General features: G+C 38.7%; 1 pseudogene; it reads left to right on the forward strand.

Annotated features, from left to right (window-relative positions):
* The window catches only part of LOC125341298, a 277,271-nt pseudogene that overhangs the window by 65,986 nt on the left and 194,345 nt on the right, over positions 1-16,940 (forward strand).

The raw sequence follows: 16,940 nt of genomic DNA on the forward strand, positions 1-16,940 counted from the left end.
CATCAAAAATGACCAATTAGAAGGGAAAGAAAAAAAAACCTACAAAGTACGGACTGCCTCATTCTAATTTTTTTGTTTCTATTTGTTAATTGTTATTATAAAGGTGATGTACACAGGGATTATAGTTACATAAATCAGGTAATGAGTACATTTGTTTTTGAAGGATGCCACCTTTGCCCTCATTTTCTCTCAGATTGCACTCCAGATCGATTCCCTGAGAACTTGTTTGTCTCAGTTTCAATCCAGTGCCTAGTATCACTGATGCAATTGTTCATCATTTGTACAACAATTTCTGTTCTCCCCTTACCCTCAGCAAAACATACAAGAAAGACATCAAATACAGTGACAAAGGAGAATACAAAGAATCAAACTCAAGAAGCTAAGTAACACAAAAAAATCTCATTTCCATTTCAGCTTATCATCATATGCATATAACTATTGAGCCTATGTTGTCCTGTTCTGTGAGAATATCCTTTTTTAGTCTCACCATGTTAATGTTTAGACTCCTGTATAATTTGTAAGTAAGTTTTTGTCATCTACTATCTGGTGGTTTATTAGTGTGTTTGTGTGTGTGTGTGTGTGTGTGTACGCATGCACGTAATGAATGAAACAGGCAGACAAATGAATGGCTCAAACCACTACTACCTATTCATCTCACAAAGGAATAACAACATAGTATAAAAAAATTCTAAACTTTAAATGCCAGTAGGAAAAAGTCCAGTTATGAAACAGACACATGAGTAGAAACTTGAAAAATTAAAAATACAAATGGAGAACCATTATAGAGAAATAAAACATTTAAACAAGCAGAACAATAAATATCAAAGCTACAATGAATGAGTTACCATCAAGCCAGACAAAAATTGCATTATCACTGGAAATGAAAAATGGATATAGGCAATGAAGGAATGGAAAACATCAGGCTGAAAGTTTAGGGCCAGAAAAGTTTAAGATGAATTGGAAGATGGCAGTATGGGCAGAGGAATTGTGCATTTTTAAATGATGATATCAAGAATATAAAAACTCATAGGTGAGTTCTGAGCTGGAGATGCATGCTAGAAATATGGAATTTACAGGCTGCTCTCTTGAGGTAGAACTTAAAAAGTAGTTACTTCAAATGTATTAATTTAATAAGGAATTAAACACCTGCAAAAAAAAATTTTGTAAGGGAAAACCTTTCCTATGTGCGCCTTAAAGGGTCCCTTTGAGATAGAATGATTTTATGTTTTCACTGCTTATTTCTGCTTTGGTAAAGTCCTTCCCATAATGCTATGGGAACTAGAGGTTTTGCATGTCAGTGATTATTTCCCAATATAATCATATGTGGATAATATAGATTCCTATTTGTCATTCATAAGTATTTGTACCTGGATCTACATCCGTGTAAATCAAATCATTTATTTATCCATGCAGCTGATCTGGAACAGAGAAGTAGCTTCTGTAATTGGCCTAATTTTTTATTAGAAAAACCAAAAGTAGGAAGTAACCTTATTTCAAATGTTCTGTGTTCTTGTACGGAAGTATCACAAGGGATCCCCATGTTATTATGTTTGTATCCCCCCAATATTGCATTGTTGGTTTTGGTATAAAGAAATTAAAGATGGGAGAGATCTCAGAAAATTAAAATAAATCAATGATCAACCTGTGCATCTTGCTCATGCCTGAATTTCTAGCTGATCAGGAGGATGAGCCCTATGGATCCCAAATAAAGGAAACTAAGGCAGAGAAGTCCATAACACACTTAACAAACAAAAAGTCTGAAGTGGTTTTGTGGCTCCAATCTTGAACATCAACCTTGATATGAAAGACCATCCAAGAGTGCAAAGCAAGCTAAACAGGGATGGCTCAGACCTGGAATCCTAGCTACTTCAGGAAGCTGAAAATGATCAGAGGAACTACAGAAATCATCTCTATTTAACACCCAAAATGTGCCCGATGTGGAGCTGTGGCTCAAGTGCCAGAGCACCAGCATTGAGCAAACAGCTCAGGGACAGTGCCAAGGCCCTGAATTCCCAGGATAAGTACAAAAGAAAAAACTTTAAGCAAACACACTAGTGAATAGAGAGTAGTTAGTGCTCCCACGTATGGGCAGCTCTCTCAGGCTACAACACTCATACCAGCAGTTGAAAAGGAGGGCACATGATAGAGGCAAGGACATTTTTGCTTGAAATGGAGATCCAATAGGTTGTTAGGGTGCCTTGTAGGTTTCCATAGTCATTTTTCTTTTTTCTTTCTTTTTCTTTTTTTGCCAGTACTGGGGCTTTAACTCAGGGCCTGAGCACAGTCCTTGGCTTCTTTTTGTTCAAGGATAGCATTCTGCCACTTGAGCTGCAGCACTACTTCTAGCTTACTCTGTTTATGTGCTGCTGAGGAATTAAACCCAGGGCTTTATGCATGCTAGGCAAGCACTCTACCACTAGGCCACATTCCCAGCTCATCATTTTTCTTTCTTTGTTCATTTTTTTTTTGCACAGTCATTTATTAGTGAGACCTTCGGCTACAGACCATGGCCAAGGATCTGCATATAAATGAGTAAAGAACATCTCATCTTTGGTAGATAAAATTCTTCCATAAGGTCTCTTTGATAATTCTTGCTAAACCTGGATTGTGGAGCATATGTGACAGTAAATAATGAGACATTGCTTAATTTTGATTTCTGTAAAGTAAAAAAGTGAGAAGGAAAGAAGAGACAGAGAGTCAGAAAATGCATCTAAGGGCTTGAAATCAGATCCTGGGCACTGTAGTTTAGCTCTTTTGCTAAACACTAGTGGTCTGTCACTTAAACCAAAGTGACACTTCCAGCTTTGGCTGATTAGATGGAAGTAAATGTCTCAGGGATTTTCAGGCATGGGCTGGATTCAGACCTTAATCTTCAGATACTACAGTCCTGAGTAGTTAGTATTACCGCATAAGCCAGCAGTCCACAATAAGGATTTTTTTTCAGTGTCCAAAATGTAAGTGAAACCAAAGAGAAGATCTGAGACCACTGGCCTGTGGAGAACGAACTGTGTCTGCAGCAGTATACTTACTCAAGTTGTCCTTAATAATATCACTTCATTGTGAAGTGCTTACAGCTTAAAGTGAAGTACTTTACAGCCCTGGAAAGGCAAGCTATATGGAAGGAAATCAAATTCCTTTTCTAGCTAGCAGGTAAAAATTTACTCCATAGTAGATGGAAGATAAAAATAATGAAACTGAGCTGGGTTGTCAGGGTAAAGAAGACAGAGAGCACTCATCTACACACCCAGAGATGCCTCAGCCATTGCCTGTCCTGAGAACAAAACAGTAAATGGAAATAAATTGATGAGTCACTTATGGCTTGTTCTCTTCATGCCCAGAAGCATTGCTGTTACTGTGATGTAAAGAGGGAAAACCCAGAAATCATCACATCTCCCTCCATGTATGCTCAATGCTTCATTGTAGAAAAGCAGCTAATGCCAGACAAGGCTCTGACAGGGAGGAGAAGCTGTAGAAGAAGGAATGGAAAATTCAAAATGCACATCACTGAAGCATCTGCCAAGCTGAAATCCTGGTGGGAAATGAGGCCCACTGTGTCAGGTGTGTATATTTTACTATGTTCCTATATGTATATACGTGCCTTTTTATTGACAGAGCTGTATACTGTAGAACACCTTTCTTGGAAAGCTCTTGTAAGTCCCCTTGAAGAATGTGTAAAACTCTTCCCAGGGGCTCTACATCTGAGGCCTTTCATACAGGAGGAAAACACAAGTTGAAAACATGTTTGCAGATTCTCCTTCTTTATCGCAGGTGTTATGATTTACTCCAAGACCACAGATAGTGAGGCCCTAGGGGTGAGGTTAATTTGATAGATTTTTGTCAGACATCTGAGTCATGAAAGTATTTGCATGAAAGCCATTTGGGATGATGCAACTGGATTGCATCAGTGGAGGCAATGTCAGGTGCACAGTGAAATGGCAAGAAAATATATGCTGGTGAGATATCAACTAAAGTTCACTTCACAAATTCACTATCCAGAACAGTGACAGAACAATGCTGGTTGATCTAGGGAGGTTGCCATAAATGCACCCACTTACTATACCCTGTGAATCAGTGATTCTGCTGAAAACAGCAGCATCTTATTAGGATCTATGCATGGTATTTGTGTTTAATACATATTAACAAATTCAGAGATCAATACATCATAAAAATATGATCAATTAAATGAATCCAATGAATCTTGGTCAATACCCAAACTGAGTTTCACATTTGCCTTCTGAACATGTACCTTCACATGGGTAAATTTTACTAAACATGCTAACAAAGATCAAGATGTTTTTTCATAACGCACTGGTGTGAAGATATGTGGTAATGGAGAAAATTCTCCACTACTCAAGCTTAAATTAACATCAAATCATCTGTATGGTTTCTACTTGTCAATATATATTAGACCCAAATTACATGCAGAGACCTCAGTGGCGATGGAGAATGGAGCTACATCAGGCCAGTGAACACATTTCACAGAAGGTTGCAATGGTAGATGCAAATATGGATAACAGTGTAAACAAAGCAGCATATGCACATTAAAATAGTAGGAGGAAAAAACACCTTGTAGTGAGCTTTGTACTGGCCTTTCATACTTGTATACTTGTTACCTTGGATTACTTCACTTTTAAGTTTTTGGTAGCAGATGTTAGCTCTTCAGAGGGTTTAGTTAGACACATACATGAAATGAACACCAGTCTCACCAGGTAGTGGTATCTGTTCTATTCTCAATCTGTGTATAGTTTCTTGAGGAAATTACATATATTTCCATAGTGGTTGCACAAAATGACATTCCCTTGAATTGTGTATAAATGCTTGCTTTCATTTCACTCTTGCCAGCATTTGTTACTAGATTTCTGGGTGATAGATATTGTCACTGGAAAGTGATAAAATTCACTGTCATTTGTGTTTTGCATTTCAACATCCAAGGATGTTGAAAAGCTCTTTCTAATTTTGTTATCCATTTTATTTCTGTATTTCAGAAGTATCTATGGTGGCTGGGGATATGGCATAGTGGTAGATTGCTTGCCTCATATATATGAAGCCCAGGGTTCAATTCCTTAGCACCACATATACAGAACAAAACAGTGGCACTTTGAAGTGGTAGAGTGCTATCCTTGAGTAAAAAGAAGGCAGGGCCAGTGCTCAGGCCCTGAGTTCAAGCCCCATTACTGGAAAAAAAAGAAGTATCTATAACTTTATTTGCCAATGTGTTAATTGACATGTTCATTCCTTAAGAGTAGTTTGTTGAGCTTCTTGTAGATTCTGCTTATTAATCGCTTGCCAGTTGTTTAGCTGGTTAATTCTGTAGGCCATGTATTCACTGTAATGACTGTTTACTTTGTTGTGATTGAGGATTTACTTTGGTGTAATCCAGTTTGTGAATCCTCGCTCTTATTTACTAAACTGTATGAAGTTTCAATGAGGTTATTACTGCCTAAACAAAATGGCTCATTTATTTTATTACCTGTAGGCTAGTATTTTATCGTACACTTTAGCTCTTATATATCTGGGGACTAGAAAAACACAAAACATGCACAGCTTAGAGCATCCTGGAATATCTGACTGCAGGAGATGGCTGGAATTGTGATGATAGAATCTCTGTGAATCGAAACATCTAATTATCAAATATGTTGCCTTTGTGTGTACACATGTTGATCATTTGCAGCCACAGTCTTCCGGCCTGTCTCATAAACTAGAAGTCTACCCGAGAGCCAGGAGCTTTTCCTAAGACAGAAACTGGAAGCTTATAATGTGATGTACTTGTGCATTTCTTGTTTTAAAGAATTAACAGTGGTGCCTGGGAATATAGCGTAGTGGCAAGAGTGCTTTCCTCCTAGACATGAAGCTCTCGGTTCGATTCCCCAGCACCACATATATGGAAAACGGCCAGAAGGGGCGCTGTGTCTCAGGTGGCAGGGTGCTAGCCTTGAGCGGGAAGAAGCCAGGGAAGGTGCTCAGGCCCTGAGTCCAAGGCCCAGGACTGGCCAAAAAAAAAAAAAGAATTAACAGTGTATTAAATAGTTTACACGTTGTCCATATACACGAATAGGAAACCTAGCACATTTCTGACCACAAGAGTAATACAGGAAAGATTTTACCTGTGATTTGATCAACAAAAGCAGCATCTCTATCTCTTTAGAACCGTTGTATGTATACATGGTCATCATTGATACCATTTGGGTTTCATGGAACAAAACAATTGCATAGTGATCTGTGCACAGATGAGCCTTCTACAAGCTGTTCTAGAACTATACTTCACTTCTTAGAGTTGGTGAATTCTTTAAAATATTCAACCCACCCTTCCTGTCCATGTGCCAGAAGTTTGCCAACACCTGATATGCATTGAACTGTCTGTTCAAATTCTAATAACAATTCTAGTAACATGATACTCTTGACCTTCAGGTAAAGCCTAGCAAATGGAGCCTGGGAAGTGGCGTGCTCAAAGAAGCACCCTCATTGGCTATTGCCAACACTATGTGTTAGGAGCCAGAGAGGTGCTGTGTTAGTCTGGCCCTGTGGAGTGTGCTGTCCTTTATTTCCTTAAGAAGACAACATTCTCTAGATCCAGCTTCACTTTTTTGTCCCCTGAGAAAATGAAGAATTATGAATGGGACCTACATGTAGATAGAGAAAGGAAGGCATAGAGCAGACTGAGATACTCTAGTAACAAAGGATTTTCTGCAAGTGAGCTGGTTGTCCTCCTATATTGCACACCTATGAACCACCTACAGAGTAACAGAATTTCTCTGAGCACTGAGCACAGCTTGCTGAGATGATCAGGAAAATCCCAGCTCTGCTGGGCTCTAGGCAATGGAGAGTTAGTCATTAATGCAAGGATTCCTGTACAGGTTCAGAAATGTGGAGCTATCATGGACTGTAGGCATGATGAAATTCTTCCCTACTCCACTTTGAACTTCACATCACCAGACCAACTAACAAAGTGAGTGTGTTTTAGTCTGCAGGGAGAATGTTTCCTTCAGCATGGTTATCATTGAGCTGTGCCATAGAACACTGAGGTATGGAGCTTTCTCTACAGGAGGAAGAAGATACAGGAGGGTAGGTATTTTTGTGAGCTCCAGTTGAGACTGCAGCTCAGAGCTGAGTTCTATAACAAACCATCATCATGACAGAGAAAGGAGGACATGAATCTTTCAGAAAATGGTAGGGCTTCTAAGAACACTTGGTCTCTGGCTTCCTCCGTAGAGGCTACTGTCAGTAACTACTTGGGTTTCCTATAATATCACTACCTAGGCAGCCAAAAGGGGTTACCTTATGTTGTGCTAGTCTTTGAACTTACAGCAACAATCAGTGATCCCCCGTAACCACAGGATGAAAAGGGCAGGTAAGGGAAGTCATTGCCTTTTTGTTATTCATTTTCCCTCCTGTCTTCCTAAAGTGCCATCACCTGTATCCTGGACAGGTTGCAGGGTGACTACTGAGAGTTTGGTGAATGCCTGCAGTGAACCTGTCTCCTGGCTCAACTGAAAATCTGTAAGTCTGGGTTATACCTGGAATGCTGTGCCCAAATGGATGTCCAAGAGCCCAGCAAAGCCAAGCATTAGGGTTCAGATCCCGGGGCTGAAAAAGAGAGTTCATCCTGGCATAGATGAATTTTGGCACCACACTGAGGAGGTTTCAACCCTGGCTTTGGGCCAAGAGTAAGAAGACCCTGAAACATAAAAGAGGGGAGTTGAAGAACGTTCACTGTTGAAGGTTGCATGTTGAATATTCTAAGGAATTAGGGTTTTCTTTGGTTTTACAAAGACTGAAAGCAGTAATGTATGGCACCTTGTTGCCTCATGCAGGTCTATAACCAGCCCTAGTATTCATTCAGTATTGAAAGCCAGAGATGGACTTAGCTACATCCCTGACTCTGACACTTATCCCTGTAGGAGAACCATGACCAGTGCCATCTTCCCCCTCACCTCCGATGTCCAATCAACTGACAGAATCATTTTTGGTCCACACAAAGAAAAATTGCTACACTGTCCCCTGGTGTTATGTTTATCATCAGTTCCAGAGCTACAGCCAGCTCTCGTACTTGATCTTGTTCTACGTTATCCTGTTTATCAAAAATTACCTGTATAAATGTGAAAGATCAGAATGCAGACACGAACCAAATTTTGACATTGACCTTAATTTGTATAGGTTATCCTATTGAGAATATTTTTCATGCAGCAAGGTTCTGACAACATGATGTGGTAATAGATGACATTTTTTTCTCTCAGAGAAGCATAAATCAGAAACAAAACTAACTCTATGTTTTCTACTTGTCAAAATATGTTAGACCTAAATTCCATGTGCATACCTCAATAAGATGCTGTTGCTGTTGCTGTAGCCAGTAAGTAAATGGGTGCAATTGTGGTATCCTCTGCACACAGAATTCATGTGGAAACTTTGCAGGATTGACCAGAAATATATTATGATTCTTATGCACCCTGGGTGGGTGACTGGACCTCTAGTGTCCCTGATAACTTTGACATCTCTTTGGCCTGCTTTTTTGGACCATTTCACTGTGTACTTGTCATGGTATCCTCTGATGCAATCTAGTTGCACCACCCCAAATGGCTTCCTTGCAATCAGTATCTTAACACAGATAGTGGACCAACTACATCAAAGATACCTTCCCTGGGCTCTTATTATCTGTGGTCTTGGAGGAAATCATTCAATGTAGGTGGACAAAGGACAATCAGGAAACATGCTTTCAATCTCGTGGTTTCTTTTTTTTCTCCTGGATGTAAGGCCTCACTCAAATGCAGAGCCCCAGCGAAGACTTTTACATTCTTCCTGGGGACTCAAGACAGGTTTCACTGAAAGGTGGACTGCACTGTACATCCCTGTCAATAAAAAGATACACAGGCATCTATACACAGATATATTTATGTGCATACATGAAACACTTTGTCCTACTTCCAGCCAGAGCTTCAGCTTGGCAGAAGCTCCCAGGATGTGCCCCTTGATTTTCACATTCCTTCTTCTCCAGTTTCCCCTCCCTGTCAGATCCTTGGCAGGCACTAGCTGCTTTTTTACAATGAAGCCCCGAGCACACATTGATGGAGATGCAAAGATTGCTGGGTTTTTCCCTCTCTACACTTTGGGTGCAGATCACAGAAACAACAATGTTTCTGAGCATGAAGAGACCAAGCCATAAGTAACTCATCAGTTTATTTCAATATGCTGTTTTATTCTCAGGATGGGCAAAGGCTGGAGGATCTGTGTACACATGAATATTCTCTGTGTTCTGTACCAAGGCAACCCATTCTTATTGCACAAAAAACAGCTCAGTTTCATTATGGTATCTTGTATCTGCTGTTGAGGAAATTTATGCCTGCTAGTAGGAGAGGACTCTGCTTTCCTTCCATGTACCTTCTTCTTTCCAGGTCTTTAAGCTCTTCACTTTAATCTGGAATCCCTGGCTCTACTCCATCCTAGAATTCACTGCAGAGGATGAAGAGATGTTATTACAAACAAACTGAATCAGTGGCATGAGTTCTGTATGGAAAGGCAGACCCATATTCTTACCCACGGGCCAGTGGTCTGAGAAGTTTTCTTTGGTAACACTAGTATTTGCAGGACACTGATAAAATACTTATTTTAGGCTGGTGGCTCATATTTGTAATCCTAACTAGTCAGTATGCTGATATCTGAGGATTGATCTTTGGAGCCAGCCTGGGCATGAAAATGCATGAGAATTTCATGTCCAGATAATCAGCCAAAGGTCGAAGTGGAGCTATGGCTCAAGTGTCAGAGTGCTATCCTTGAATAAAAAAGCTCAAGATTAGTGTCCAGGCTCTGATTTCAAACCCTAGTAGTAGTGTGTGTGTGTGTGTGTGTGTGTGTGTGTGTGTGTTCCTTTTACTGTAGACCATTAAGTACCATTTCAAACTAATCACTGTACCATTATTTTATGTCAGATATCCTACAAACTTCAGGTATTATCTATGCATTATGAAACATCCTTAATGCGAGGATTTTATTTGCCAAGGCAGAAAAGTCCATAAGACTCTTATCTCCAATTAACCACTAGAAAACTGGAATTGGTACTGTGGTTTAAGTGGTAGAGCATTAGTCTTGAGCTGAAGAGCTCAGGGACAGCACCTTGGCCCAGAGTTCAAGCCCAATGATTGACCAAAAAAAAAAAAAAAGAAAGAAAGAACATTGTTGGGATTTTGACGTGTATTGCCATGAATTTGTGGATATCTTTGGGCATTATTTCCATTTTCTGATGTTAATCTTTCCAATCCAGGATTATAGATAGCTATTCCACTTCTCTATTTGCTTTAATTTCCTTTTTAATATTTCTAAAATTTCATGATAGTGTTTTTTTCACATTTTTTGCTAAATTAATCCTGAGAGTGGTTTGTTGTTGTTGTTGTTGTTGTTGAGGTTATTAGAAATGGCCCTGTCTTCCTGATTTCAGTCTTGATCTTCTCTGGTATACAGACAAGCTACTGATATTTGTGGGTTATTTGTATACTATGGTACTTTGCCAAATTTCTGGATCATTGCAAATAACCTGAAGGAGGAATCTACATGTTGTTGAAATACAGGACCATGTCATCTACAAAAATAGATAGCTTATTTACTTCCCTACTTGATTCACCTTTATTTTTCTGTTGCCAACTACTGCTTTTGCTAGGAATTCCAGTAATATATTGAAGATTAGTGGGGAGAGTGGATGCTTTTGTCTCATTTTTTTATTTTAGAGGAAATGGTTCTAACATTTCAAAACTAAGGATAATGATGTCGGTATGTCAGTCAAATGCAGTCTTTATTAACTTATGAAGTGTTCCATAGATTCTTATCTCCTGAGCTTTAATCATAAAGGGCTATTTAATATTGTAAAAATTGTCAACATTCATTGAAATGATCGTGTGGTTCTTCTCGTTCCTTCTCTAGATGTGTTGAATCATATTGACTTACATGTATTAAAACAGATTGGCAACCCTGACAAACTACTGTGTAATTCTTATCACTTTTCCTTTGTAAGACATCAATCGTTCATTTCTGAAGGCTTTAAGGATCCTTTCCTTGCTTCTTATTGATTTTGTCCAGATTACAATGTGGTGGTGGGGTATTCTTTTCCAGTTCGGTCTGTTTGGAGTTCGAGAGGATTCTTTTCTTTGTTTGGTTTCTTTTTAACTCTGGAATTTGATTAATTAATTTTTTTAATTTAATTTTATTGGCCAGGTGATATACAGAGGGGTGGCAGTTACCTTACGTAAGGTAGTGTGTATATTTGTCAAGCTTGTTACCTCATTCTTATTTTTGTCCCACCTTCCCTCCTCCCCAAATCCCCGCCCCAATTGTGCAGTTAATTTCCAACATACTGTCTAGTGAGTATCACTGTTATCTTGATTTGCCTTTTATCCTTTGTCTCACAATTTTGATGTTCTTTTATAGAAGCTTCTTGTAATTGAATATCCTTGACTTTTTGGAGGTTTGGGGCACTCTCTGGTACTATTTTGTTAAATATATTTCTGGCCCTTTCATTGTCACTTTTTTCATTTTTTTCCTCAATACCTATTCATCTTAATTTAGGTTGTTGGATTAAAAACCTTCAATTCTTCTGTCAATACTTTCTACTTTGATTTTTTTCCCTCTCCCTTCTAATTCATGATTTTTGATGGTTTCTACCTCTTTATTGAAATTTTCTTTTGGTCTTCGATGAACTCTTTACCCTCTTGGATTTGTCTGTGTTTTCTCTCATATCCTTTAGATGGGTGACTAATTTTTCCTTCTGGGCTCCCTTTCTGTCTCTTTGAATTGATTTGTATTTCTGTTGGTAGATGCCATGAATTCTTCTTGGTTTAGTCTCATCAAGCCCATGAAATTTCTTGTGTAGGCTTTCTTTGTTGTCATTAGTCATATTTACCATCGCAGGTTTTAGGTTGTATTTTTTTCCTGTTCCTGGGGCGTGAACTCTGGCCCCCAGTGCTGTCGCTGAGCTTCTTTGTGATCAAGACTAGCACTCTACCATAGTGCACTTTTCAGGCTTTGGCTAAGTAGGTTTTTGAATAGAAGAGTCTCATGAACTTTTGTGCCCAGGCTGGCTTCAAACTCTGATTCTCAATAGGTACTATTACATGCTTAAGCCACTGAAACTTGGTTTACCACAGTGTTTATAAAGCATTTTGAGACAAATATTCTAGGTCGTTGGTTATCCATTGTATTTTCTGTCAGAATTAAGCTCCCTTTAATTGGCATTTTTCTTTTCTTTTTCGATTTTTTATTTTTTTAATTTTTTATTGTCAAACTGATGTACAGAGAGGTTATAGTTTCATACTTTAGGCATTGGATATATTTCTTGTACTGTTTGTTACCTCCTCCCTCATTCCCCCCTCCCCCTTTCCCTTTCCCACCATGAGTTGTTCAGATGATTTACAGCAAACAGTTTTGCAAGTATTGCTTTTGTAGTCGTTTGTCTTTTTACCCCGTGTCTCAAGATTTTGGTATTCCCTTTCAGTATCCTAGTTCTAATACCAGTATACACGGTTTCCAATGTACTCAGATAAGATACAGAGATAGTGCAGGTACAACCACAGGAAAGGGATGCAAGAGGGTCATCAATAATAGAAGCTACAGTTTCACATCACTTGTTGAAAGTAAATACAACAGTGATATAAAAGTCATTTCCATAACAAAGAGTTCATTTAATTTAGCATCATCTGATGTGTTCATAAGGGTATAGCTATTGGGCTCTTATGATCTTCTGCTGTGACTTGCCTAAACCTGTGCTAATTATTCCCTATGAGGGAGACCATAGAGTCCATGTTTCTTTGGGTTTGGCTCACTTCACTTAGTATAATATTTTCCAAGTCCTTCCATTTCCTTACAAATGGGGCAATGTCATTCTGATTGAGCCATAAAATTCCAATGTGTGTATGTACCACATTTTCCTGATCCATTCGTCTACTGAGGGGCATCTGGGTTGGTTCCAAATTCTAGCTATGACAAATTGTGCTGCCATGAACATTGTTGTGCTGGTGGCTTTAGTGTGTTCTTGTTTGTGGTCTTTTGGGTAGATGCCCCAAAGTGGGGCTGCTGGGTCATAGGGCAGCTCTATGTTTTGCCTTCTGAGGAATTTCCATAACGCTTGCCAGAGTGGCTGATCCAGTTTATATTCCCACCAACAATGAAGTAGTATTCCCTTTTGGCCAAATCCCCACCAACATTTGTAATTGTTAATTTTCTTGATACAGGACATTCTTACTGGGGTGAGATGGAATCTCAATGTTGTTTTGATTTGCATTTCTTTTATGGCCAGTGATGTAGAGCACTTTTTCATATGTCTCTTGGCCATTCTCATTTCCTCATCAGAGAAGTCTCTTTTTAAGTCTTTAGCCCACTTGTTGAGAGGGCTATTGGTTCTTTGCAGTTTTGTTTGGAGGAATGTAAATTTTTTAGTTCTGCATATATTTTAGATATGAGGCCTTTGTCCCTTGTATGCCCGGTAAAGATCGTTTCCCAATCTGTCGGCTTTCCATTTATCTTGCGAGCAATGTCCTTTGCCCTGCAGAAGCTCTGCAGTTTGATGCAGTCCCATTTGTCCATCCTTTCTTTGATGTGTAGCATTTCTGGGTCTTTGTTAAGGAAGTTCCATCCTGTGCCAAGGAGCCCAAGTGTTTCTCCTACTCCTTCCTTTAGTGTTTTCAGAGTATCTGTTTTGATTTCGAGGTCTTTGATCCATTTGGAATTGATTTTGGTGTGGTGTGATATATAAAGATCTGGTTTTAGTTTGCTGCATGTGTTGAACAAGTTTTGCCAGCACCATTTGTTAAAGAGGCTATCTTTCTTCCAGACTATTTTTTAGCTCCTTTATCAAAGGTTAAGTAAACATAGTTCTCTGGGTTAATTTCTGGGTCTTCAATTCTGTTCCATTGGTCTTCAGGCCTGTTCCGGTGCCAATACCAAGCTGTTTTTATTACTATAGCTTTATAATACAACTTGAAGTTTGGTATTGTAATTCCTCCAGCACTGTTCTTTCTGCTTAGGATTTTTTTTTTCTATTCTGGGTCTTTTATTGTTCCATAAGAATTTCTAGATTGCTTCCTCTATTTCATTAAAAAATGGTGTTGGGATATTAATGGGTATTGCATTGAATTTGTAGATAGCCTTTGGCAGTATTTCCATTTTGATTATATTAATCCTCTAAATCTAGGAGACTGGGAGGTTTTTCCATTTCCTTAGTTCTGCCTTAATTTTGTTTTTCATGTTTTTAAAGTTCTCATTATAGAGGTCTTTCATTTCTTTTGTTAAGGTTATTCCTAGGTATGTAATGTTTTTTGAGGCTATTGCAAAAGGAGTTATTTTCCTGATTTCAGGTTCAGGTCATTAGCATATAGAAAGGCCAGTGATTTTTGAGGGTTTATTTTATATCCTGCAACTTTGCCAAGGTTTTTGGATCAGGTCTAGTGGCTTAGGAGTAGAGTCTATGGGGTTCTTTAGGTATAGATCATGTCATCTGCGAAGAGAGAAAGAATAACTTCATCTATAACTATTTGGATCCCCTTTATAATTTCTTCTTGCCTATTTGCTCTTGCTAGTAATTCTAGTACTATGTTGAAGGGAAGGGGAGAGAGCGGACATCTCTCTCTTGCTCCTGATTTTAAAGGGAATGGCTTTCGTTTTTCACCATTTAGGATTATGCTTGCTGTTGGTTTGTCATAAACTGCCTTTATTATATTCAGGATTATTCCCTGGAATCCCAGCTTTTCCAGGGATTTTTACATAAATGAGTGCTCAATTTTATCGAACTCCTTTTGTGCATCCAGAGATATAACCATGTGGTTTTTTTACTTTGCTCCGGTTGATGTGGTGGATTATATTAATTAACCTGCGTATAATGAACCAACTTTGCATCCCTGGGATGAATCCAGTTTGATCATGGTGTATGATTTTTTTTTTTTTTTGATGACCTGTTTAAGTCGATTGGCAAGAATTTTGTTGAGAATTTTTGCATCTATGTTCATCGGGGAAATCAGTCTATAGTTCTCTTCCCGTGATGAGTCCTTCTTTGGTTTGGGGATGAGGGTTATACTGTCTTCATAAAACATGTCTGGTAGTGAACTTTCTCTTTCTATTTCATTGAAGAGTTTGAGAAATATTGGTGTGAGTTCTCTTTTGAAGGCCTTGTTGAATTCTGCTGTGATTCTGTCTGGACCTGGGCTTTTCGTGGATGGGAGATTATTTATTGCCATTTCTATTTCATTGCTGGAGATGGGTCTGTTTAGGAGGTTTAAATCTTCGTGGTTGAGTTTGGGGATATCAGTTTTTTCTAGGAAATCATCCATTTTTTCCAGGTTCTCGAATGTCTTGGCATAAAGGTTTGCAAAATAGTCCCTTATTGTGTTCTGAATTTTGGTTATTTCTGTCCTGATATTACCTGTTTCATCTCTGATCTTGTTTATTTCGTGTGCTGCCTTCGTTTTTTGGTCAGGTCTGCTAGTGGTCTATCTTGTTAATTTTCTCAAAGAACCAACTCTTTGTTTTGTTGATTCTTTCCATGGTTTTTTTTGTCTCTAATTCATTTAATTCTTTTTTGATTTTAACTATTTGCTTCCGACTATTGACTTGTGGTTTGGCTTGTTGTTTTCTTTTGAGGAGATTAAAGTGCTTCCTTAAGTTGTTGAGTTGCTGTTACTCCAGTTTGTTGGTGACTGCCGGGCTAGGGTCGCCTCCCCTGGTGTGGAGATCCAGGCTCTGCTCTGCTCTAACAGCTCCCTTTCTCACCCTCTCCCCTGGTCACCCAACCCACAGCTAAATAATTTTTAAAAAAATAAAAAAAAAACTGTTGCTGCAAATTTATTTACAGCTATTGCCTTTATGGATTTGCCTCAACAAATTAAAACTGATAATGGCCCTGCATATATTTCTCAGGCCTTTAAAACATTGTGCTCACAACTACATATTACTCTTACTACGGGCATCCCCTACAATACACAAGGACAAGGCATTGTGGAGTGAGCCCAAGCCACGTTAAAAAATCAAATTTAAAAAATAAAAAAGGGAGTGACTTCCAGGAAGATCATGGAGGAGCAGCAGAACCCCAGCTAAGCTCTACTCCACATTTCCACATCACTGAAACTAAACCAAAATCAACACACACATACACCCCCACACATTTTACTCTATTCTCTTTACTACTTCTAACTTACCCTCCTGATTTACTTCCAGGACATCCACATTACATTGACCCCTGGTTATTGGATAGAGGGTATCCCTGCTCAATCCGATTGAATCAAAGTGGTTCTAAGAGAAAGCCAGACAGTCTAAAAAGAACTTAGTATAAGAACAAAAATTGCTCATAGGGTTGTACCAGTAAATAAGTAACTACTGAATACAGGGCTCAGGATTGGTTGCTATGTCAAAATTGTATTCTTCAGAACACCAAATCTAATTTTATATACATGTATACAAGGGGTCTGTATATAATTGTGAACTTCTAAGATTTACACAACAGGGCTTGGTAAGGTCTGCTTTGGGTCTTAAACGGTGCTCATAGGTGCTTGTAGATTGGCATTCCAAATCCAAATGGGCAGAAGAAACAAAAGAAAGATGGCAAACAATGGAGTCTCATCTCCCACTCAAAACTAGCAGGAAGCAGAGCAGTCAATCAAAGACATAGAAGAGAACCCTCAAAATGCTCTACAAAGTCTACTGGTAAAAATGATAAATGAAAAGTTTGAATCACTTCAGTCAAATATTCTAGAGCGTGAGGAGGCAAAGCAAAATTTAATGGAGAATTTCATGGCCTCCACAAATAGAAAGATAAATGAACTTCAAGAGTCCAATGAAAATATAGCTACCCAGTTAAAAGATTTGAGAGACAGCACTCAAAATAAAATTAATGAAGTTAATGAAATAAAGAAGTCCATGCAGGACCTAAGAGATAATTATAGCAAGGACATGGAAATCATCAAGAAAGACCAGTC

This window comes from Perognathus longimembris, chromosome 24, assembly GCF_023159225.1.
Source record: "Perognathus longimembris pacificus isolate PPM17 chromosome 24, ASM2315922v1, whole genome shotgun sequence".
Lineage (NCBI taxonomy): Eukaryota > Metazoa > Chordata > Mammalia > Rodentia > Heteromyidae > Perognathus > Perognathus longimembris.